The sequence below is a fragment of the Eptatretus burgeri genome, chromosome 2, assembly GCF_056783735.1.
Source record: "Eptatretus burgeri isolate ZD-2024b chromosome 2, Ebu_testis_v1, whole genome shotgun sequence".
NCBI classification, from domain to species: domain Eukaryota; kingdom Metazoa; phylum Chordata; class Myxini; order Myxiniformes; family Myxinidae; genus Eptatretus; species Eptatretus burgeri.
In genome coordinates, this window is record NC_140962.1 from 57317067 (window position 1) to 57341213 (window position 24147).

Consider the following 24147-nt stretch of genomic DNA (forward strand, 5'->3'; position numbering starts at 1 on the left):
ACAATAGTTTAACTTAAGGCCCGGTCACACCTTGACGTTTTAGCCAGCGATGGCAACACATTAAAATGTATCTAAAACGCTGGCTTACGTTGAACTTTTGATGTTTTTTTTTAAAGATTCGGACGTATTCATAGCGACTTGGTCTTATGTATAATGCATTGGTAACGGACACAGAATGTTTCGTTGTGTTATAGATAACTTATACCAACGAATGCTGAACCTGTTGTCGGCCTACACAACCGATGCCCAACAATAGTCTAACTTAGGCAAAGCACGTTGCACGCATCGCCGACGATGTCGTGACGTAGCCTATTAAAAGGCTGACGCACAACGATTCGAATCATAGCTGCCGTAGAAATGGAAGTGTCAACATCGCAGTCACAACTTGACGATTTAGCCAGCCTATGCCGACCTCTGAAAAATTTGCTGAACCAAGCTGGCACACGTCGAATACGTTATGGGTAAGTTGTGTATACTGTAAGAGCACGCTGAAAAACCATGAAGTATGCTGTCATATTTCGTGTTCCGTCTCGTACATCGTTAAATTTCAAGCATGCTGAAAATTTGAGGACAACCGCAAAGTACAACGATGAACGCCAGCATACTACGACGTATGGCAGTGTTTTTCAGCGTGCTCTTAACGTGTACAAAACTTACCCATAACGTATTCGACGTGTGCCAGCGTTTTAGACAAATTTTTCATAAGTCAGCATACGCTGGCTAAATTGTCAAGGTGTGACAGCGCCTTAAGGGAACTCCAAGGAAGTGCAAGAGTTTGGGTAAATATAAACACCCCTTTTGAAGATAATTAATGGCCCTATTTAATTATATCCCTAATCAGGTGCATCCTTGGTCACCTTGCTTTTGATGGGTTCTGAAGGTGCATGCTGGCTTATCTCAATGGGTCCTGAAGCCACCATGTTTTGTCGCTGCTCAACAATGCCTTGACTTGACATGGAACAGGCCGCAATGATTTCTTTACAATAAAGTTTTTTTTCACTTTCTTCACTCATATTATCGAATGGCTGTTCATCATAGCTACGAATCGCTTGGTGCATTGCAATGCTCATAAACATCCGGAGATGTCAGCATTCGTGGCTGTATTTAATTTCCGCACATGCCATAACCTCGAGAATCTCTAAAACTAAGCCAAATTACAACATTTAAGCTCCAGAATCAAACTAGCAGCAGATCCGACTGCTAAAAAAAAGTGTTCATTCGTCCAATTTGGACATATTTGATATCTTGAGTGTCTCCAGGAGGTGTGTGTTTAATATGATTGCTAATCGCTTGCCAAGTGAGCCTTCCCTTATCAACCATTTCGTTGGCGTGCTTAAGCCACTTGGCAATCCCTCTACAATATTTGCACTGTCACTGAATACTGTATATCGATCGACTTGAACAATGTTCAGGGACACTCACCTGCGATGGCCCCACATTTAATTTTAAAAACGTAAATGAAACGTTTCCTTACCATTTCGGCAGGATAGCCGAGAGGTATACATGCTCGCTCTAAGCTGTCTATCCTGGGTTTGAATCCTGACCTCGCTATAAACTGTCATCCTGGTATTTCACAGGTAGGGTGATTCATCAATGTGTGTGCCGTTAAACTGGACGTCACATCTGCCGGACCTATCAAACCTGATAGATAAAACTTATTATAAGAGTTAAAAAAAATTCATCAATAACACTAAGGAGTGCATCCTTAACCAGTGCTAAATCCAAATTTGTATACAATGTTGGAAAATCAAATACGTTGTGGACGGGTTATGACCAAACTTGGTGGATGAGTTGCATTGGTGACAAGAACAAGCAAATTAGATTTTTGTTCAGGTCTGGATGCAGATCCGGCCTATCAGTGGGATACAAAACATAAACTCTTCGTTTTGCGGAGGTATGTGCTCTCCAAAGTGCCATTCTAGTTATTTTTGTTTCTCTTTTGATGAAATGAAATCATATTAGAGGTTTTTCCACTTAGTTTGCATGGTCCCTTCATCCATGTAATGTACAAAAAGACAAGACAGTAGTCAAATGAACTCTGGTGCACATATTTTGATGACAATGGTTAAATGTTACCAGGACCGACAGATTTAAAGTTAAGTGGCTTGTTTTAACAACCTTTGGTTGGAAATGAACAAACTCAAGGGAATGCTCAAATCAGTAACCGTCACTGTGGGTGTTACAGTCAGGTTGGCTGACAACTGAATTAGATGCCAATGACTTGTTAAAGCATTCAAGTTTTTCCCTTGAATTTTATATGATATGGCTGTCATTTCAAGTAGAGGTATTCAAGCTACAGGATTTTACTTTAGTAAAATGGTGGAGTTGGAAATACAATGTGTGAGGTCAGCATACTCACCCTACTCTCTTTGACTGATGGATTGCACATTGATAATGCTGCCTGACAGCAATTTACCAGGCGAGATCTTCCTTTGATGCTGTCCTTTTGCAGATCCTATATGGAGACAATTTTCTCCATAATAGAGTTGAACACCAACTCCTTGTTATGACATGGCTGGGTATACAGATGTATATACCAAAAAGTCTAATCACAAAAAGCTTCCCAGTACTTCTTAATATCCTCTTACTTCAAATAGGATAACCAAGGCATGTCGGCAAAATGGTTTTGGAGCAAATCTCAGGTTTCCGCAGAATAGCAACCGATTGGCTTTTGCGGCCAATCACAGTACTTAACCACAGCAGCCATATATTTAATGACAACAGTGAAATGAAGTGCCAATTGGGTTTTTGACACTGAAACTGAAATGAATGTCCTTCCACCAATTGGTCAGGAATGTATTCAGGAAATTACCTCGCATCAGGATTAATTACATAGCAAGTAGCTTCCAACAATATTTGTTGTAATCCCTTCCTGACAGCAAAAACAAGTCTTCCACTCCAGAAGTTTTTCATATTCTACATGTAAGTGGGAGCGTTGTCCATACAATGCATATTGAAATCACCCATTCCTTGAATTGGTGCAGATTGGTAAATGCCACAAACATCATCAATATCTTTAGAAAGAAATTCAAAGATTTTAGATTGACTTGGTGAATCATAACAGACAGAAACCAAAAGCATATTAACTTTGATGCCGAGTTGAACCAAATATAATCCATCGGATCTAAGGTGACACATTGGAATTATCTTTGCCAAGGACACATCCTTTGACCAGTCAACGAAAGGTTAATCAAGGTCTTGTTTAGAATATTATAACATCTAGCTTGTCAGGAGCACTCCACAACAGATGCTTCAATGCGGCAACATTTTTGAACAGTCCCTTGATACTAGTACGGCAGAATGTAACATTGTGGGATGTATCGACTGTTGAAGCATCATACCGGCCTTCAGGCCTCCCATGAGAGTAGCAAGCAATGAGCATGGACAGTACAAGGTTCGTATTATTGTGACATTAACCAGAGGAGGTGGGGTTAGCCCAACGAGATAAATTGTTAGCTCAGACCCAGTGTTGAATGGAGGCAAAAACCGATGATCACTACTATAAGTCCAGGTGAGGTAACTTCCATCATTAGTGAGCAACAAACATACCTCCTTCATAAAATTTTGACACTCCACATGTTTCATATTGTTATGTGCATGGGATACAGGGTAGTCATCAAAGTGTAAGGCCTTAGCATGAACCATGTGAGTGTGTTGGATAGTTCATTTTTAACCTCTAATAAGGTGAAGATGGTCCAGTTTTTAGTATGCCAGAGAGGTGCAGTAGGGTGCTTATAATAATGGATCACTCATTGTATCTGTATGCGCTCCATCACACAGATACAATAAAACCTGTATATTAAAAGTTTAACACCGAATGCTTTATAGGAGAGGGGTAAAGCGACTTTCAGGCCACCCCGGTGAAAGAAAAAAATCTATCCAGTACTCCATACATGTAACAAGAAGTAAAAAAAAGATACAAAATGTCATAGTCCCCGTTGTTTTAGTAATTTTGCTGAACGGAGTTAAAGGGCTAACCCATATTTATGTGCAACTAAAATGGTCACCAGTATACAAGTTGGCCATCTTTGATCAGATCACAAAATAAAGTGAGGGGCACATGTATGCCGTCGTGTACTGTGCTTGTGCCAAGTTTGAACAAAATCAAACCATATATTTCTGAGAAATGGTTGGGGACACGTTTGAGTAAGAAAATGCCGCCAGTCGGCCATCTTGGATCTGAACTCGGTGGGGGGGGGGGGGCATGCAAACACACATCATGCAAACGTACACCATCAAGTTTTGTCTTTTTGCCAACTCCAAATAAAATTGGTCCATACATGCCAGAGATGGTTGCTGACACATGGACGCACGCATGGACATGAAAATTGAGACCAAATCCATAAAGCCCCCATTTTGGACTAAGTACAACGGGGGCAATAATAAGCATGAGGTTGTACTCAAAAATGTAAGGAAAGTAAACAGGAGCTTAGGTTGTACTCGTTTAGGTTGTTCTCAGAAATTGAAAGAGGTAGTGTTGACACTCTAAAGGAATTTAGTGAAGCCTCACCTAGAATATTGTGTATAGTTTTAGTCACCACATCTGAGGAAGAATATAACCGGGCGTAGTGGCGTGCGCCTGTAATCTGGGTACTCGGAGGCTTGGGTTGGAGGATCGCTTGATGACGGGATCTCTGTTCTGGGCCACGCTATGAGAGGGTGTAGAGCAGCCCGGAATCATGGCGAAACCCAATCCTTATCCCTGTGTCATAAGAGGCGACCAGGGTTGCGTCAGGAAGGGCATCTGGCGTAAAACCTATGCCAAATCAGTATGCGGATCATAACGGATGATCCGCTGTGGCGACCCCTAACGGGCGCAGCCGAAAGACGAACAACAACATCTGAGGAAGAATATAGCGACCATAATGAAGGTTCAGTTTATGGCTACGAGATTGGTTCCAGGGTGAGCAAGACTAAGTTGTGTGGAGGCGACAGGACGACAGTACAGCACATTAGAAAGTAGGCAATTACGAGGGGATTTGATGGAGATGGTTAAGATAATGAAGGGCAATAGTTGACAAAATAAGTACAGAAGAGTTTTTCGGTAGAATAGACAGTGTTCGGACTTGGGGCCATAGCATTAATGTAAAGAAGATGAGTTACGACAGTAATAAGGCAAAGGTCTTTCAGTTATGCATGGAATGGTCTCCCTGGAAAGGTCGTTGCAGCAGAAAGAGTCGTTAGGTTTAAATTGTAATTAGTTAGGTACCTAAATGCATCGGAGATAAAGCAGAGGGGTCCACGGATATTGGCAGAACTTATAGGTAGCTTGTGTGCTTATGCGTGATGGTATCTGTTGTTGGTGAAGGGCAGGAATGATGGGCCGAATAGCCTCCTCCTGCACCAAAGTACTATCCATATCTAGGTTACGATGTCCTTGATCTGTCCTTCCAACCTGAACTGGCAAGGGCAAGGCAAGAACAGGTCGAGATCCCCGCTAAAATAATATGAGGTCATACGTGACAGCATGGGAAAGTTCATTCCTTTTTCTCCCCCTCCTCGCTCTGAGATCGGCAAGAACCCAGGAACATGACGTCACCACCAGCTATGCCAATATTGTTACCTGGAATGGGACTTATTGTAGACGACTACCACTGCTGCAAGAATGTGGCGTGTTGTTGGACGGACCCGTGGCAAAGAGCAACGCCGCAACACTGGAATTTTCAAATAAGGCCACTCTTGGATGGTGGTGTGATAGCTCGAGTGTCCGCTCTGATTCTGGGAGATCGGCAATTCAAACCCCAGCCGAGTCATACCAAACACTTTAAAAATGGTACATGCTGCTTCCATGCTTGACGCTCAGTATTTAAACAGGATAGAGCATGGGCAAACAACCATAAGTTGGGAAAAAATAGTGCAGGCTTTGATGGGCCTAATGGTCTCCCCCTGCGTTGAAGTTCCTTGAAATTCGATTTTGGTGAAGGTCCGAATCCACATCTGGATACAGGAGTTATTTAATTTTTAACGTGATTCTTCGCAATTGAGAGAAAGGCCAAAATTGATATATAGCATGATATTTCAAAAATGCAATGGGCCCGATATGTTCTCGTAGATCAGGCACTACGTAGCGGAGGTATGCGCTCCACCGAGTGCCCTTCTAGTTAAAATATATAATTCCCAACCTATTCTGCTCTGTTATTGGAGACTTCAGTGGGTGCCTTGGCATTGTGATATTCACATTCCGATTCAATATTAAGGAAATAGGAGGGGAGGGGTAAGAGGGGAGAGAGAGAGAGAGAGAGAGAGAGAGAGAGAGAGAGAGAGAGAGAGAGAGAGAGAGAGAGAGAGAGAGAGAGAGAGAGAGAGAGAGAGAGAGAGAGAGAGAGAGAGAGAGAGAGAGAGAGAGAGAGAGAGAGAGAGAGAGAGAGAGAGAGAGAGAGAGAGAGAGAGAGAGAGAGAGAGAGAGAGAGAGAGAGAGAGAGAGAGAGAGAGAGAGAGAGAGAGAGAGAGAGAGAGAGAGAGAGAGAGAGAGAGAGAGAGAGAGAGAGAGAGAGAGAGAGAGAGAGAGAGAGAGAGAGAGAGAGAGAGAGAGAGAGAGAGAGAGAGAGAGAGAGAGAGAGAGAGAGAGAGAGAGAGAGAGAGAGAGAGAGAGAGAGAGAGAGAGAGAGAGAGAGAGAGAGAGAGAGAGAGAGATATTGAGAGAAATATTGAGAGAGATATTGAGAGAGAGGTATTTAGAGAGAGAGAGATATATATAGAGAGATATATATATATATATATATATATATATATATATATATATATATATATATAGATAGCAAGAGAGAGATAGAGAGATAGAGAGATAGAGAGATAGAGAGATAGAGAGATAGAGAGATAGAGAGATAGAGAGATAGAGAGATAGAGAGATAGAGAGAGAGAGAGATAGCGAGAGAGAGAGAGATAGAGAGATAGAGAGATAGAGAGATAGAGAGATAGAGAGATAGAGAGATAGAGAGATAGAGAGATAGAGAGATAGAGAGATAGAGAGATAGAGAGAGAGAGAGAGAGAGAGAGAGAGAGAGAGAGAGAGAGAGAGACAGAGAGAGAGAGAGAGAGAGAGAGAGAGAGAGAGAGAGAGAGAGAGAGAGAGAGAGAGAGAGAGAGAATTGTACCATCCTGTATTTGCATATCTATAATAATAAATGTCAGTTTGTGTGTGTGTGTGTGTGTGTGTGTGTGTGTCTCCTCCATAACTCCAAAACCATGAAACCTAGCGGCCTGAAATTTTGCATGCATATTAAAGGAACTCCAAAGGAGTGGGTGAATGAAACCTAGGTATTTCATTTTTCATTGGGCCATCTCAAATTTTTGATGGCAGTGGAAAATGGCTGCCACAGCCATCAGCGGCTGAACTTGAGATGGCCTAATATCAAAATCTGTTCGTAATATGATGGGCTACTCGTGTGCCAAATTTGGTGCTTTCCTCACAAAATGCACAATTGTTATGCTAAGTTGCCCCACTTTTAGGGGTGAAGGACATTACAAATTTGAGTCCATGGGAGGATGATAGAATTTTTCCATTTGGATGGATGATCCATAAACGAAATTCACCATCCCAGAAAATAGTGTTCTTCATTGCAGTTTTGGCTTCCGCTTCAGGGTTTGCTCCACATGGAGTTGGAATCTCCTCTGTCCACCTCAACCAAAGCATTTAATGTTTTGAACCGGATCCGTCGAGTTTTACTGTGACATTTTTGTTCGTGTTTTCGTCCAATTTTCCATGTTAGATCGAACCTTGTTGTGCCGTGTTGTCAAATTTGTATCCCTGTTAAAGTCTGGCACACTAGTCTAAGGCTTGGTCAGTCGGCTTGTTACCTCCACCACCAAACGTGGGCAGAGGTTATGTTTTCACCCTTATCTGTCTGTCTGTGTGCAGGATATCTCAACAAGTTGTGGACGGATCAGGATGAAACTTCGTGGACAGGTTGGGTGTGTAAATAGGACGAACTTCTTCGATCTTTATGAAGATCTGGATCCAGATTCGACTATTGCAATGTTTTAAGTGATTCTTCACCATTGAGAGATTTGTTATTGAGAGATATATAGCACGATATCTCAAAAAAATTGCAGACGGATTTGGACGAAATTTGGTGGACATGTTGGGTGTGTGGCGAGAAAGAATTGATTCAATTGTGGTGAAGATCCGGATTCGGATCTGATAATTTTTTGAACTGATTGTTCACCATTGAGAGATAGTGCCAAAAATGATATATAGCACGATATCTCAAAAAGTTTTGGATGGATTCGAATGAAACTTTGTGGACAGGTTGGGTGTGTGACAAGGAAGAAATGATTCAATTTTGGTGAAGATCCGGATCTAGATTTGAGAAATATTTAATTCTTAAAGTGATTCTTCACCATTGAGAGATAGGGCCAAAAACGATATATAACACGATAGCTCAAAAAGTTGTGAACGGATCTGGATGAAATTTTGTGGACAGGTTTAGTGTCTGACAAAGTCAAATTGATTATATTTTGGTGAAGCTCCGGTTCCGGATCCGAATATTATAATTGTTAAAGTGATTCTTCACCATTGAGAGATAGGGCCAAAAACGATATATGGCACGATATCTCAAAAGGTTGACAGATTCGGATGAAACTTGGTGGACAGGTTTGGTGTGTGAAAAGGAAGAACTGATTCAATTTTTGTGAAGATCCGGATCGAGATATGAGAAATATTTAATTATTTAATTGATTCTTCACCATTGTTAGGGCCAAAAACGATATATAGCACGATATCTCAAAAGGTTATTGACAGATTCGGATGAAACTTAGTGGACAGGTTGGGTGTGTGACCAGGAAGAACTGATTCAATTTTTTGTGAAGATCCTGATCTAGATATGAGAAATATTTAATCCTTTAAGTGATTCTTCACCATTGAGAGATAGGGCCAAAAACGATATCGTACCGTATAGCTTGATATCTCAAAAATGTATTGGGCCCGATATGTTCTTGTTGATCAGGAATTTTATGGTGGAGCTATGCGCTGCACCGAGTGCCCTTCTCGATTTAAGTGTGATGCTTCACCATTGAGAGATGGAGCCAAAAACCATGCATTGCATATTTCAAAAAAATATGTACGGGTTGTGACACAACTAGGTGGATGAATTGCTTAGGCGACAATAACAAGCCGATGAGATTTTGTTTGAGGCCACGATTCAGATCCGGCCTCTCAGTGGGATAGACTATGTAAACTGTTCAGCCTGGCGGAGGTATGCATTCTACTGAGTGCTGTTCTCGTGAGGGTACCGAAGGAACCATTTTGTTTTTGTTCTGTTTATTATTTTTTTCTTGTATTTCTTCCGCTGTATTTTTCAGATTTATTAGCCAGTCCCTCACACTATGAGAGACAGGGTTTTGCAATCACGTGCGTGTGTGTGTGTGTGTGTGTGTGTGTGTGTGTGTGTGTGTGTGTGTGTGTGTGTGTGTGCGTGTGTGCGTGCGCGTGCGCATGCGTGCGCGCGTGCGCCTGTGTGTGACTGTCCGGGTCGTAACGTTTTTACCATTTGAGCTTTTGTCATCAAATTTTTAACAAAGCTTTATTATGAAAATATGGAGAAGACAAATAAATAATTTGGTCAAAAGTTCAAAGGTCAGCATGACATAAAATCATAATTTTTTTCATCTGATAGACTTGACATTTTAAGAATTTGCATATTGGGTCAATTAATTTCATTCACCAATTAAAAGAGAGAAGCTGATTGTTTTTTGAGATCAAAGGATCAAAGGTTAATGTTGCATAAAATCCTCGATTTTCACCTGATTGACCTGAAATTTAAAGAATTTGCATATTGGGTCACTGAATTGGTTTACCAATCAAAATGTATCAGCTGATTGTTTGTTTGTTTTTCGATCAAAAGGTCAAAGGTCAAGGTTGCATAAAATCATCACTTTTCATCCAATTGACTTGAAATTTGAATAGGGTTTTTCATATTGGGTCACTGAAACCTATTTATTGCTTTTGAGGTCACAAGGTCAAAGTCATCTAAAATCGTCAATTTTTTTTGTCATTCTTTTTAGCTGTTTTTTATCATATTTGGCATATGGAAGAAGAAGAAGAAATCTGAACACAAAGCGGATGCGGATGACGCTTATGCTTTCAGATGCTTTCTAGTTTGTTATTAAATTTGTTTTCTCCGCAACCGCTTAAGCGATCGATGTGAAACTTTCAATGTAGGAGGCATGCCCATGGAAACTTTTTCAAAATGATAACTCTGATATTATATAGGTCATGTGGTACAGTAGCCATGTTTGATTAATTTTTTTAAGGACATATACACATATATTTTTAAAATACATACATATACATATATGTGATTGATTATCCATGTGGAATAAAGTTTGATAATGATGACATCATTGCTAATGTCATGTGTCGGCCACATTGGATTGAAGCGAAAACCATTAGAAATGTTCTTCTCTGAAACCGCTTCACCGAAGGATGTGAAACTTTGATTCACTATGCGTCTGATCAAAGCAGGGTTGGATCAAAGCGGAGCAACTTGGGGCCTGACCATTACTGCTCACAGTTATAAAGCAAGCTTCTCATTGTTTTGGGGAGCAATATGTCAAAGGTCATGGTCATGGTCATCGCAAAAGTGAAAAACACATTTGTGGCCACAACTTTTGAATAGATAATTGTAGATACTTCAAACCATTGCCAAAATGTGACTCATCAAATTACCTTTCAGAATTGTGCTCTCAGATTTAACGTGTGACCTCCAGTTACATATTCATTGATGCAATCTGACCTTAGTGTGTCCAAAAGTGGTCGTTGAATATCCTAACTCGAATGGCACTCGGTGGAGCGTATACCTCCGCCAGGCTGAACAGTTTAGATTTTGTATCCCACTGAAAGGCCAGTACAGATCTAAATCCGGACCTCAACCAAAATCAAATTGGCTTGTTCTTATTGCCGACCCAACTCATCCACCTAGTTGTGTCATTACCCATACATAACTTTTTGAAATATCGTGCTATATCTCATGTTTTGCCCCATTTCTCAATGGTGGAGAATCAAAAAATTATTGTTTCCAGATCTGGATTCGGATCTGCACCAAAATCTAATCATCTCGTCCTTGTCACACAACCAATCTGTCCACCAAATTTCGTACGAATCCGTGCAGAACTTTTTTTAAGATATCCTGCTCACAGACATTCAAACAAACAGACAAACTGGCATGGATGAAAACATAACCTGTGCCCACCTTAGGTGGCGCAGGTAAAAATCAACAAAACTACGGATAAGAGCAATGCATTTGACGTAATGGGGTGCATGGATGATACGGGTATATGGACTATAATAGTAGCGTGTTCAGTTAACGATGGTATTTTCTATTCAGAATGAGTGCCTCGGCGAGACTATTTGCTCTGAGTGCCGTTCTAGTTCATGTTTTTTTTTCATTGCTGTTTCATCCGCAGTTTTCCCTTCCTCTTATTTTTTGCCCCTTCTTGCTGTGATTGAGCTTGCATCCAGCTTGTTCACCCAGTGTACCCCCTCCTGTTGACTTGAATGAGCTTGCATCCAGCTTGTTCACCCAGTGTACCCCTCATGTTGACTTGATTGAGCTTGCATCCAGCTTGTTCACCCAGTGTACCCCTCATGTTGACTTGATTGAGCTTGCATCCAGCTTGTTCACCCAGTGTACCCCTCATGTTGACTTGATTGAGCTTGCATCCAGCTTGTTCACCCAGTGTACCCCTCCTGTTGACTTGATTGAGCTTGCATCCAGCTTGTTCACCCAGTGTACCCCCTCATGTTGACTTGATTGAGCTTGCATCCAGCTTGTTCACCCAGTGTACCCCCTCCTGTTGACTTGATTGAGCTTGCATCCAGCTTGTTCACCCAGTGTATCCCCTCCTGTTGACTTGAATGAGCTTGCATCCAGCCTGTTCACCCAGTGTATCCCCTCCTGTTGACTTGAATGAGCTTGCATCCAGCTTGTTCACCCAGTGTACCCCCTCCTGTTGACTTGATTGAGCTTGCATCCAGCCTGTTCACCCAGTGTATCCCCTCCTGTTGACTTGATTGAGCTTGCATCCAGCCTGTTCACCCAGTGTACCCCCTCATGTTGACTTGATTGAGCTTGCATCCAGCTTGTTCACCCAGTGTATCCCCTCCTGTTGACTTGAATGAGCTTGCATCCAGCCTGTTCACCCAGTGTATCCCCTCCTGTTGACTTGAATGAGCTTGCATCCAGCCTGTTCACCCAGTGTATCCCCTCCTGTTGACTTTCTCATTCTTCCTCTAAGTGTACCTCTGTTGTGTCCCTTTCTCTTGCTGTTGGTGTGTTTCCCCACTTTCCACTGTGCTCTACCTCCTCCATTAGCCTCGACTTTGTGCACAAAACCATTCCATATTTTTCCTTTTTGATATAGTTTCTTTACCAAATTACGTTTTAGGCAAAAAGGAAACGTTTTCGTTTGTAGACGAAAAGTCATAATGCCTCTATCTTCTCTTGGGTAAGACTAATGATTTTTTTTTATTGCACAATGACCTTTCTGAGTTTAAAGCAGGTAGAATTATTATAATTGCTTTTGCATCTCCTTTGGGAATAGTTGATATTCCTTCACCAGCCTGGAAGAAATGGGTGCTTATCCAATGGAACAATAGGGCAGCAAGCAAAGAGGAGGCAGCATAAGATAGCCATCTTACACTTGGTAAACGTTTGTAGGAGGACCCATGGAAGCTTGTTCCTTACAAATCGCTTGAACTTTGAGTCCTCCTTGGCCATAGAGGATAGTTCAACATCTGATGCTTATTTTATTCCTCGAGAAAAACTATTGACATTTCTGCCCCCTTCGTGTTTTTCAGCCACAATGTAAACATATGCAACAGGTAGGCTACATATTCAGGATCTATTCCTATCATATGATCATCTCAGTAATCATAAGGGCTTCAAAGGGGGCTGAATTGTCTTATAAGGTTCACTTTCTTTAATTGTAGGAACCTCCAGCACCTAACTGCCCTAACGATGGATGTTTGTGTAACAGATGCAAGGTGTCACTAGTCTGGGTAAGAATAGGTATAAAACCTGATTATGTACACAGCTTCGCATTAACAAAGGAAATTCTCCAGAGTAAAAGAATCATCATCTGCATTTTATGCTCAGCTTTGTTTTGCAACTATTCCCACAGGAAGGATTCCAAGTATGAAGGTCGTGGATGTCGCATTTTGCAGCAAATGGACAAGAATCACTTGAGGGACCATTTACTAAGCTCTCTCTCTCTCTCTCTCTCTCTCTCTCTCTCTCTCTCTCTCTCTCTCTCTCTCTCTCTCTCTCTCTCTCTCTCTCTCTCTCTCTCTCTCTCTCTGAAGAAGGACTCACGCCTGAGATGCCACTTCACCTTCATTCCCATGGTGGTGAGCATACCTCTCTCAGGTTGAGAAAAATCACTGTTCATACACTTATGACTTATGCAAGTGTGGAGGAGATTTAGAAAAGTTAAACGAAGAAAAATGAATTCTTTAAAATAATGGAAGCAAGGTCTGGGAGGATGGGCGAGATGTACGCACACTCGCCTCTAAAGCCGCTGTCACACCTTGACGTTTTAGCCAGTGTATGGCAACGTATCAAAATATATGTAAAACGCTGGCGTACGCTGAACCATTGATGTTTTTTTTAATTTTTGGGCATATAATAACGTGTTGGACGTCTGCATAACGTATTAATAACGTACACAGAACGTTTTAATCACATATAGATAACTTATACCAACGAATGCTGAGCGTGTTGTCGGCGTTCACAACCGATGCCCAACGATAGTCTAACTTATGCAAAGCACGCGGCAGCGTATCGCCGACGATCACGTGGCGTAGGCTATTCATAGGCTGCGGCTCGACGATTCAAATCACAACCGCACTAGACATCGAAGTGTGAAGTCGCTGTCACACCTTGACGTTTTAGCCAGCGTATGCCGACGTATGAAAAATTGGCCGAACTAACCGGGCACACGTCGAATACGTTATGAGTAAGTATTGTATACGTTAAGAGCACGCTGGCATATGTCGTAGTATGCTGGCATACGTCGAAGTACGCTTGCATACGTCATTGTACGCCGAGTACGTCGAGAAATTTTCAACATGTTGAAAATTTCTCGACGTACTCGACGTATGACACACATTCCGCATACGCTGGCATAAGTTGTAGGCATGCTACGCGATCGTTGACACACGCTGATACACGTTACTTGTAAGGTACTCATAAGTCGAAACACGTCAAGGTAATGGTTAGCGTCAGTGTTCCAGACTCCCAGGTTTTTTTTTTCGGTTTGACGGTTAAGATTTAAATCGTTGAGCGGCAGCCTTTTAATTATATTATATTATAACCACACAAGAAATCGAAGTGTCAACATCACCGTCTTCCCGAAGAAAAAAAAGTTTAAAAAGAACAAAAAAAAAACAGGGAGTCTGGAACACTGACGCTAACCATTACCTTGACTTGTGAGTAACGTACAAGTAACGTGTGTCGGCGTGTGTCAACGATCGCGTAACGTGCCGACAACTTATGGCCAGCATTATGCGGAACGTGTGAGTCATACACTGGCATACGTCGGGAAATTTCAAGCATGGAAAAATTGTCTAACAGCTCGGCGAACCACGACGTTTGCCAGTGTACTATGACGTATGCCAACGTTCTACGATGTATGCCAGCGTACTACGACATATGCCAGCGTGCTCTTAACGTATACAAACTTACCCATAACGTATTCGACGTGTGCCGGCGTTTTCACCCAATTTTGCACACGTCAGGCATACGTTGGCTAAATCATCAAGGTGTGACAGGGCCTTAAGCTGTCGAGCCTGGGTTTGAATTTCAGCCCAGCTCTAAACTGTCATCCCGGTGTTTCACAGGCAGATCGGTTCATCAATGTGTGGTCGTCTCTCAGATGGACATTAAACTGTGTCAGGGTCACCTGTAAGCTGTCGAGCCTTGGTTTGACTCTAAACCCAGCTATAAACTGCCATCCTGGTGTCTGGCAGGTAGGGCAATACATCACTGTGTGTGCCGGTAATAGGATGGATGTTAAACTGGGCGTCCCTTCTGCCGGCATGAGTTGGTGGATGGTAATGATCACACGGTGTCCTTCGTGAAGAGTAGGTGAGCTTTTCGAAAGCACCATGGTCAAATTACATATTCCTGCCATGACTTCCGAAGCCGGATTGGCAACCCAACTCGTGTTGCAGCCTATTAACTGCTTTGGCAGCACCAACACTGCATACATAAAGTATGGATGACGATGATGATGACGATGACGATGACGATGATGATGATGAATGGAAGCAAAGGGAGGGTAGACTAAAAGGATAAAAAGGAGGGAAAATGGGTATAGTGAAAGAGATGAGTAAGATAAGTTGGGAAGAGTGGGGGAGTGAGAGAGAAGAGAGCGTATGTGGCATACTTTGGGGTTGGAGGAGTGGGAAAGGAGGGAGTCAAAATGTCGACATTTTTGTGTAAGTAATGGCATTTTAAAAGCTCAGAATTTAAAAACGATAGAGCACAAACAATCAATCAGCAGTTGGCAATCATTGTGCAGGCTTTATGGGCCCCATGGCCTCTTGCGTTCCTTGTAAGGGACTTGTGTTTATTCATTTTGCAGTTTCACAAATGATAATCAATTAAGTGCTTTCCTAAAATACTTCATGTTGATTGCCCCAGGAAGACAAAACCATAAATATCTGAAATTTTGCACACATCTGCATGTATAAGATTCTGAAACATGTTTTTTGTACAATTTCACAAGGCCACAATAAAGTTTCCACATTATGGTATGCAGAAGTGTCATTAGTCAGTCTATGATTGATACATTGATTGTGACATTGACAATTACTGTTATAATTGGCAGGATGTTCAAGAGGTGTGCAGACACATCTCGAAGCTGTGTTGCCTGGGTTTGAATCCCAGTTATAAACTATCATACTGGTGTTTCACAGGCAGGGTGATTCATCAATGTATGTGCCGTCCCTTAGATGGATGTAAAACTTGGCGTAAAGTAGTTAAAGATGTAGTTAAAGGACAGTAAAGATCCCATGAAATCATGTCATGAAGAGTAGGTGAGCTATCATCGGCACCCTGAACAAGTTCCATATTCCTAGCCTACAGAGGGCATTGCATCAGCGGCACAGCTGTTCCCTCAGCCAACGATGTTCCCCCCCAGCCTTGTGCTCCATTGGAAACTAAAACAGCACAGCACTTGGTGGAGTACATAACTCCACCAGGCTGAACAGATTATATGTTTTGTATCCCAATGATATGCCGGATATAGATTTCAAGGGGTAGACAAGATGGCGAAAGAAAACCATTCCTTTTAGTCTGTGAGGTGCATAGGGCTGCCAAGGCAGTTTCATTTGGTGAAGGAGTACATTCCTGGATGGGTCACCACTCTGACACAGGATACTCGAATGGCTTATTGTCCCAGAAAGCTGGTACTCGTTTTGCCAACCTCTGAGGATGATAGGCTGAGTCAACCCTGCTGGTGTTATTTCAACAGAATGACAGGGGCTAAAACTCAGGACACTAACATCTTAAGCCACAGTACCCGTTCAAGCAACACCAGGCTGGATAATATAGATAAGCAAAATTTTGGGAGGGTTGGTGGTGGTTTAATGGATGTAGAGAGGATCATTTCCTTGGATAGGGGCAACAGAGCATGGCAACATGACCTGAGATGGTGGGGAACAGCTGTCTTGAAGACTTGGAGGGAAGAATAAGATTGAAGAGCCTGTGAAATGTGGTTCCATCGGTGGGAAAAGAAAGGACAAAATGAGTGCAGGTGAGCAGTGGTTCTGGATTTCGGCATTTAACTAGGAAGAAATTTGCTGGTTGCTGGTGGACCACGTGTGTTCTGCAGATACCTGGTTGGGGGGGGGGGCAAATGGGACAAAACACAGAAATGGCAGAGGGTGCAATACCAGAAATGATGCGGAAGAAGACAGAAAGACCACCGACCTGTCAGCGATGGCGAAGTAAAAGGCCCATAGATTCAGCTTCATCGGAGAGATTCCAATGATCTTGAAAGCCTTTGTTTCCACGGAATCAAGCTGAGAAAGATGTGAGGCAGGGGAGCTAGCCCACAGAGGAGAGCAGTACTCCATCAAGCTGCAGATAAAAACCTTGTCAGTCGATAAGAGCTCAAGTGTGCCAAGGAAGGACTTTGCATGACAGAGGATGCCCAGTCAGCGTCTGGCATTGAAGGCCAACTTTGAAATCTTGGGTCTCACTCAGCCATGAAGAGAGATCATGGCTGAGAGTGAGACCTAATAGTTTGAGTGACTGAATCTCTTCGAGACTTGTTGAGAAAGTAGATAGGAGGGTTTGCAATATGGTCCTTTCATCGAGAACGAGAGAGAGAGAGCGATAGAGAGAGAGAGAGAGAGAGAGAGAGAGAGAGAGAGAGAGAGAGAGAGAGAGAGAGAGAGAGAGAGAGAGAGAGAGAGAGAGAGAGAGAGAGAGAGAGAGAGAGAGAGAGAGAGAGAGAGAGAGAGAGAGAGAGAGAGAGAGAGAGAGAGAGAGAGAAAGAGGAGAGAGAAAGAGAGAGAGAGAGAGAGAGAGAGAGAGAGAGAGAGAGAGAGAGAGAGAGAGAGAGAGAGAGAGAGAGAGAGAGAGAGAGAGAGAGATTTCTCAGGATTGAAAGACATATTTCAAATGTTTGACCAGCTTGTGGTTTTGTCGAGGTCTGACGAGAGGAAAGAGGTTTCAACCTGCCTATCTGAATGATGAGGGATGTCATGGCAGCAAATAGAGTCATCAGTGAAGAGATAAGGAGTGTTTTCAGGGATTCCATGAGCTCATTGATGAAGATTATGAATAAGATTGGGCCCAGAACACTGCCTTGGGGTACTCCACCCACGACAGGGAGAGGAGATGAAAGGGTTTCATTGAGAGCCACGCATTGGCTACGAGAGTGGAGGAAGTCAGTAATCCAAGAGTTCAGTTAGCCTTGGATTCCAGAGACTGACAGTTTGGAGAGCAACGCAGGAAGCCAGACTGTATCAAAAGCTCGAGATATATCCAGAGAGACGGCCCTGATCTCACGTCTGATATTGAGGAACTCCATCCATTGTTGAGAGACGATAAGCAGCGTGTCCAAGGTAGAGTGACCAGGTCTGAATCCGAATTGATGATCTGAGATGAGGCTGTTAGATAAAAGCAATGATTTTATGTCAACGGTGATGATGGATTTCATGACCTTGCTGATGATTGGAAGTAAGCTAATAAGTCTCTAGTTAACGGGATCTGTTTTTGCACCATTTATGTAATGCTGTGATGTTGGCTAATTTTCGAGCAGATTGAAGATGGCCTAGGGTAAATGACAGGGTAAAAATGGTAGTAAGAGGAAGTGCAAGAGCAGCAGAACAGATTTTTACGGACATGTCACCTGATGCCATCCGGTCCCGTGGCAGAGTTAGAGTCGTTGTCAAGGGTTGCCAAAGCTTTTCCACCTTCTCAGGTGAAAAATATACAGAATTCAGGAGCAGTTGGGTACCACTGGGAAGGGTGGGTTCAGGAAAGGAGGGATGAGGAAAAATATTTTGAAACAAGCACAGAATTGAGGGATTCGACCTTCTCACGAGCGGAGTCGGCTGTGGTGCCATTTGACGTGAGGGAAGGGATGGAATGGGAGCATACTCCAGGAATGGACTTTACAATGTGCCACCAGGTTTTAGAGGAGGGAGGCAAGTTTGAAAGTTCATGCTTAAGATTAGACACACACACTTGTTGCAGGCTTTGTGGAATGATCTGAGGTTGCCTTTGGTTGGAATTGCCTTCCAGGAGGAGAATGCAAATTGTTTTAAAGCAACTGTCTCACCACAGGATTCCGAGTACCAAGAGCGGGACGATGAGTAAAATAATTGAATACGAGATGGAATGAATCTGGGCATAAGAGAGAGCAGGTTTCTATGGAAGAATTCCCAGGATTAATTAATATCAGTGGTGGTGGATATAGGAGATCAGTCCTGAAGTGAGATGGCTGCTTGTAGTCCTTGCCAATCTGCCTGAGTGAACTGACAGACTCGCCATGCTGAGGTTTTTCTCTGAGAATGGTGAAAGGGATGTTGATCTTCACAAGCACATGATTAGATGAGCCAATTGGGGCAGAGGACAAGCAAGATACATTGGCAGGGAAGTTGGTCATCACCAAATCCAGAAGGTAAGATTTTACATTGAGAGAAATCCGGGTGGGAAAATTAATGGATTGAGTCAGTCCCATAGAGTCACAGAGGTCCTTTGCAGAAGTGCCATGGCTGGTGAGAGAGGTTCCTACACCCGGACAATTTGCATGGTGACGAATGATAGCACCAAGTATGAGGATGAGAGTTAGCATGAGTGGTTAAAAGTTTGTCCATGTCAAGAGAGAGAGAGAGAGAGAGAGAGAGAGAGAGAGAGAGAGAGAGAGAGAGAGAGAGAGAGAGAGAGAGAGAGAGAGAGAGAGAGAGAGAGAGAGAGAGAGAGAGAGAGAGAGAGAGAGAGAGAGATACTGTATATGGAGTCGTCACTGTTGGGAGGATGGTACAACACACAGACAAACATGAGGGGGGGGAGCAGAGGGGAGGCCACAGCCAGTGGTACTCTTGGGGTTTGGGAGGTGTAAGAGCAGTACATGGATAGTGAGAAATTGAGTGTTTGATATACAGCAAAACTCCGCCGGCAGGAGGAGGTTCAGATTGATCAAATCAGAGTAGATAATAGTCAGAGAGAGACACTAAGGAGTCAGGGAAATCCGGTGGGAGGAAGGATTCTGTTAAACAGATGATGTTTGCTTTCTCGGCAGTGGCCTGGATTGAGAGATTTCAGGTTGGAACAGAGGCTCTGGATGTTTGAGGTCCACACAGTTAGAGATATGGGAGAGGAGGCATGGTGATTGTGCGGGGGGGGGGGGAGGGGGATTTATGGGGAGCAAGGAGAGGTTTTGGGGGTGGGGTGGGGAGGGGGAGGTTTGAGTGTGTGGTGTGTGGGGAACGGTTTGAGTGTGAGGTGAGTGGGGAAAGATTTGAGTGTGTGGGGTGTGGGGGAAGTTCTTAGCAGGTGTAGTGAGGGGGAAGCAATGAGAGGATGGGATGCAGAGGGAGGCAGCAAAGAGGATATCGCCTTTCGGGGGTGGGGTTGGGGTGAATGCTTTTCATGATTCCATATTCCCAATTTTGATAAACAGAGATAAAGATCATGGGATGGGGGTTTAGAACGCCTGCTAAACATATGCAGAATCCATCCACAATTTTAAGATATCCTGTTCACAGACAAACAAACATGTGGGGGGGGGGATATAACCTCTGCCCACCTTCTGTGGCAGGCAGAAGAAGGAAGAAGAAGAAGAAAAAGAGAAAGAAGAAAAAGAAGAAGAAGAAGAGAGAAAGAAATAAATAAAGAAAGAAAAAGAAGAAAAAAAAACAAAAGAAAAATGAAGAAAGAAGAAAAAGAAAATAAGAAGGAATAAGAAGGAGAGAAAGAAGAATAATGAGATTATAAGGAGAGAAAGAGGGAGAAGAAGAAGAAAGAAAGAAGAAAAATAAAGAAAGAAGAACAAGAAAAGAAGAAAAATAAAGAAAGAAGAACAAGAAAAGAAGAAAAATAAAGAAAGAAGAACAAGAAAAGAAGAAAATAAAGAAAGAAGAACAAGAAAAGAAGAAAAATAAAGAAAGAAGAACAAGAAAAGAAGAAAAATAAAGAAAGAAGAACAAGAAAAGAAGAAAAATAAAGAAAGAAGAACAAGAAAAGAAGAAAAATAAAGAAAGAAGAACAAGAAAAGAAGAAAAATAAAGAAAGAAGAACAAGAAAAGAAGAAAAATAAAGAAAGAAGAACAAGAAAAGAAGAAAAATAAAGAAAGAAGAACAAGAAAAGAAGAAAAATAAAGAAAGAAGAACAAGAAAAGAAGAAAAATAAAGAAAGAAGAACAAGAAAAGAAGAAAAATAAAGAAAGAAGAACAAGAAAAGAAGAAAAATAAAGAAAGAAGAACAAGAAAAGAAGAAAAATAAAGAAAGAAGAACAAGAAAAGAAGAAAAATAAAGAAAGAAGAACAAGAAAAGAAGAAAAATAAAGAAAGAAGAACAAGAAAAGAAGAAAAATAAAGAAAGAAGAACAAGAAAAGAAGAAAAATAAAGAAAGAAGAACAAGAAAAGAAGAAAAATAAAGAAAGAAGAACAAGAAAAGAAGAAAAATAAAGAAAGAAGAACAAGAAAAGAAGAAAAATAAAGAAAGAAGAACAAGAAAAGAAGAAAAATAAAGAAAGAAGAACAAGAAAAGAAGAAAAATAAAGAAAGAGGAACAAGGAAGAGGAAGAGGAAGAGGAAGAGGAAGAGGAAGAGGAAGAGGAAGAGGAAGAGGAAGAGGAAGAGGAAGAAGAAGAAGAAGAAGAAGAAGAAGAAGAAGAAGAAGAAGAAGAAGAAGAAGAAGAAGAAGAAGAAGAAGAAGAAGAAAGAAGACTGTTGCGATCAATGGTAAAAAAAACATCTGTCCCAAAGTGATGGCCTGCACCTTTTAAACACCTTATTTCTCAGCACTTTTGCCTGTACTCACGGGTCAAGTTGAAATAAATGTATAAAAATTGTTTGGAAGATATTTGTAAATTGGTTTTCTGTGAATTGCTTGGAAGATATTTGTCCTCCACAATCAACTTCATGTGCCAGAAATATACTTTTCGAGGCCATATTTGATGTTTTTTTTCCAATGCACCAGTTTCTGAGAAATAACCTTTTCTCTCATGAATGATCTTCACAGGTGAACAGAAGCTCATCGAGAATATCCCCTGCACCTTGTGCTATCACAGCTTCACCACTAACGCTGCTTTAAAGATTCACCAACCAGTTTCTAGGAATAACGAGTACAAGTGCACCCATTTTCATGCACAGGATGGGATAAAAGCAAGTTTATGATGTGCACTCAGATTCACCCAGGAGAGAAGCCGAACACCTGCAGTGTGTGTATGGTAAGGGATTCTACCATGTAGAGTCATGTCAGGTACATATGAGAATTCACCTGGTGGAGCATCCTCACGTTTTGGTACAAATAGGGAGATGAGCCCTCACTAAGCATCATCTTGGTGGTGTTATTAAAATACTATACAGATTCATTCATCCATTTCATGTGCAGCCTATGGCTGCTGCTTTGCATCACGGCTGGGAGTGTGGCTGTGCCATTGATGCAGTGCCCTCTGTAGTTTATGGCAGGAATTTTGAAGTTGTTCGAGAGGGGGGGGGGTGACGGTGATAGCTCGTCGACTCTTTGCGAAGGACACAGTGGGATCTTTAACGTCCATCACTAATTCCTGCAAATGGGACGCCAAATTTAACATGCATCGGAGGGACGGCACACACCTTGATGAATCACCCTGCCTTGTAAAACACTGGGATGAAGGTTTACAGCTGGGTCGGGATTCGAACCATGGCTCGATATCTAAGAGACGAGTGTGCGTACCTCTTGTGCAGACCATCCTACCAGCCCAATTGATGTATGTATGCACAATGGCTCAATCATCAAAAAAACAGCCTTTCGGCGAGACATCATCATTACTGTAAAAACAATAAACTTTGTGTAGAATGTTGGTGAAGAAAAGAAAATCACATTGTGGACATCACCCGTCTCTATCTTCAGCTCAGATCTGATGTCCAAATGTCTCGTATGTGAGATCTTGAGATCGGTACAGCAAGAGAATTGCTTTCTCATCGCTCATCTTTCCTGCTTTTAAAAACTTTCACCTGCACATGAAAAGGAAGGTTTAACGAATCATTTTTAGTTACTTGTCAAAGAAAATACACCGTACATCGGAACATCGATTATGATGAGACTTCGTCTTTCACTTCTGTTATGGCTGTTCTGCACCATTCCTCACTTGCAATCACCAATTACACCCACCCAAAGCTTGAGATCAGAGTAAACGTGCGGTGCGAAGGCTCCAGTAAGTTCCCATGGGATCCTGGGTTCTATGTCAGGCTGACTCGCAAGTCCGGTGTGACAGCCGAGACATCTGTTCAACAAATTTTCACGTCTAGAATTCCACCCGAGCACGTCCAAGCGCTTAAAACATTCCACCGCTGCACACAGTGGAGCTCGGCTCTTGAACAGCTTGCTGTTGAGTTATGAACCTGGGTGCGTGCTCTAAGTGCCTATTAGACCAGTATGTGTGCCCGAGCTCACACGCGCCTTATTTGCTTATTTGTGTTCACTTTTTCTGAATACTCTCCCCCCCCCCCCACCATTAATGTCATGCTTCCAAAGTCAGTAATAATCGGGTATCTCAGCAGGGTCGGTGTTTGGAGGAAACGCTCAAGGAATTTAAAAGAGCGTGTTCTCCAGCTTTAAACTTTGGAAGTGAAGACATAACTACATTCAAAACAAGTCAAACGTTCTCGACCCCCTTCCTCCATGCTCTGCTCCCCACCTGCCCACTCCTGTTGCACACCCCCTTTCTGCACCACACCATCCCTACCATCTCCCCCAACCCCTGCACCGGCAATGCTTCCCACAATACACTTTGCAACATGGGGTTCAGTAATGGAAATTGCAAAATATGTCACACCTTGGTTTCAAAATCAATTAATCAATCAATCAATCAATCAATAACCCTCCATTAACCAGACCCGGTGGCATAATGGTTCGAACTCTGCCCGAGTCGTACCAAACATGCCAAAATAGTCCGAGCTGGTTCCTTGCTTGACACACGTACATTTAAAAGGATAGAGCATGGACAAACAACCACAGGACAAACAACCATAGGACAAGCAACCATTTTTGCCCAAAAAGCCCCAAAAAAGAGGACCGTGTTAGTTTCGCCCAAAAAGGCCCCAAAATGTGATTTTTTTCCCCAAAAGGCTCAAAAAGAGGACTCCATGTTATTTTTTCCCCAAAAAAACCCCAAAAAGAGAACTTTGTGTTAACAACCATAGGTTGTTTGTAATAGCACAGGCTTTGCTGGGCACGATAATGACCTACTTCTGCATCGAAGCTCCTCGTCCTCGGAAGTAACAGATTACTCTGATCCCTAAAGTGAATCTACATTATGTGACGACTTTTTCTGGACAAGCAAACGTGGCCGCACGACGCAAAGCGAGCACGACTGAACATTACAACAAAAGGATCGAAAGAGATTCACTGCAGGACACGTGGCTACATCATTGTCAAGGGAGTAAGCAGGACAGTGGGCACAGGGAGAGGCGCCGCAGGTGTTG

The 24147-nt window shown here is 42.4% G+C and overlaps 1 pseudogene; it reads left to right on the forward strand.

Moving 5' to 3' along the window:
- Positions 1-4558: 4558 nt before the first annotated feature.
- Positions 4559-4699, forward strand: LOC147032103 (signal recognition particle RNA; annotated as a pseudogene).
- Positions 4700-24147: the final 19448 nt, after the last annotated feature.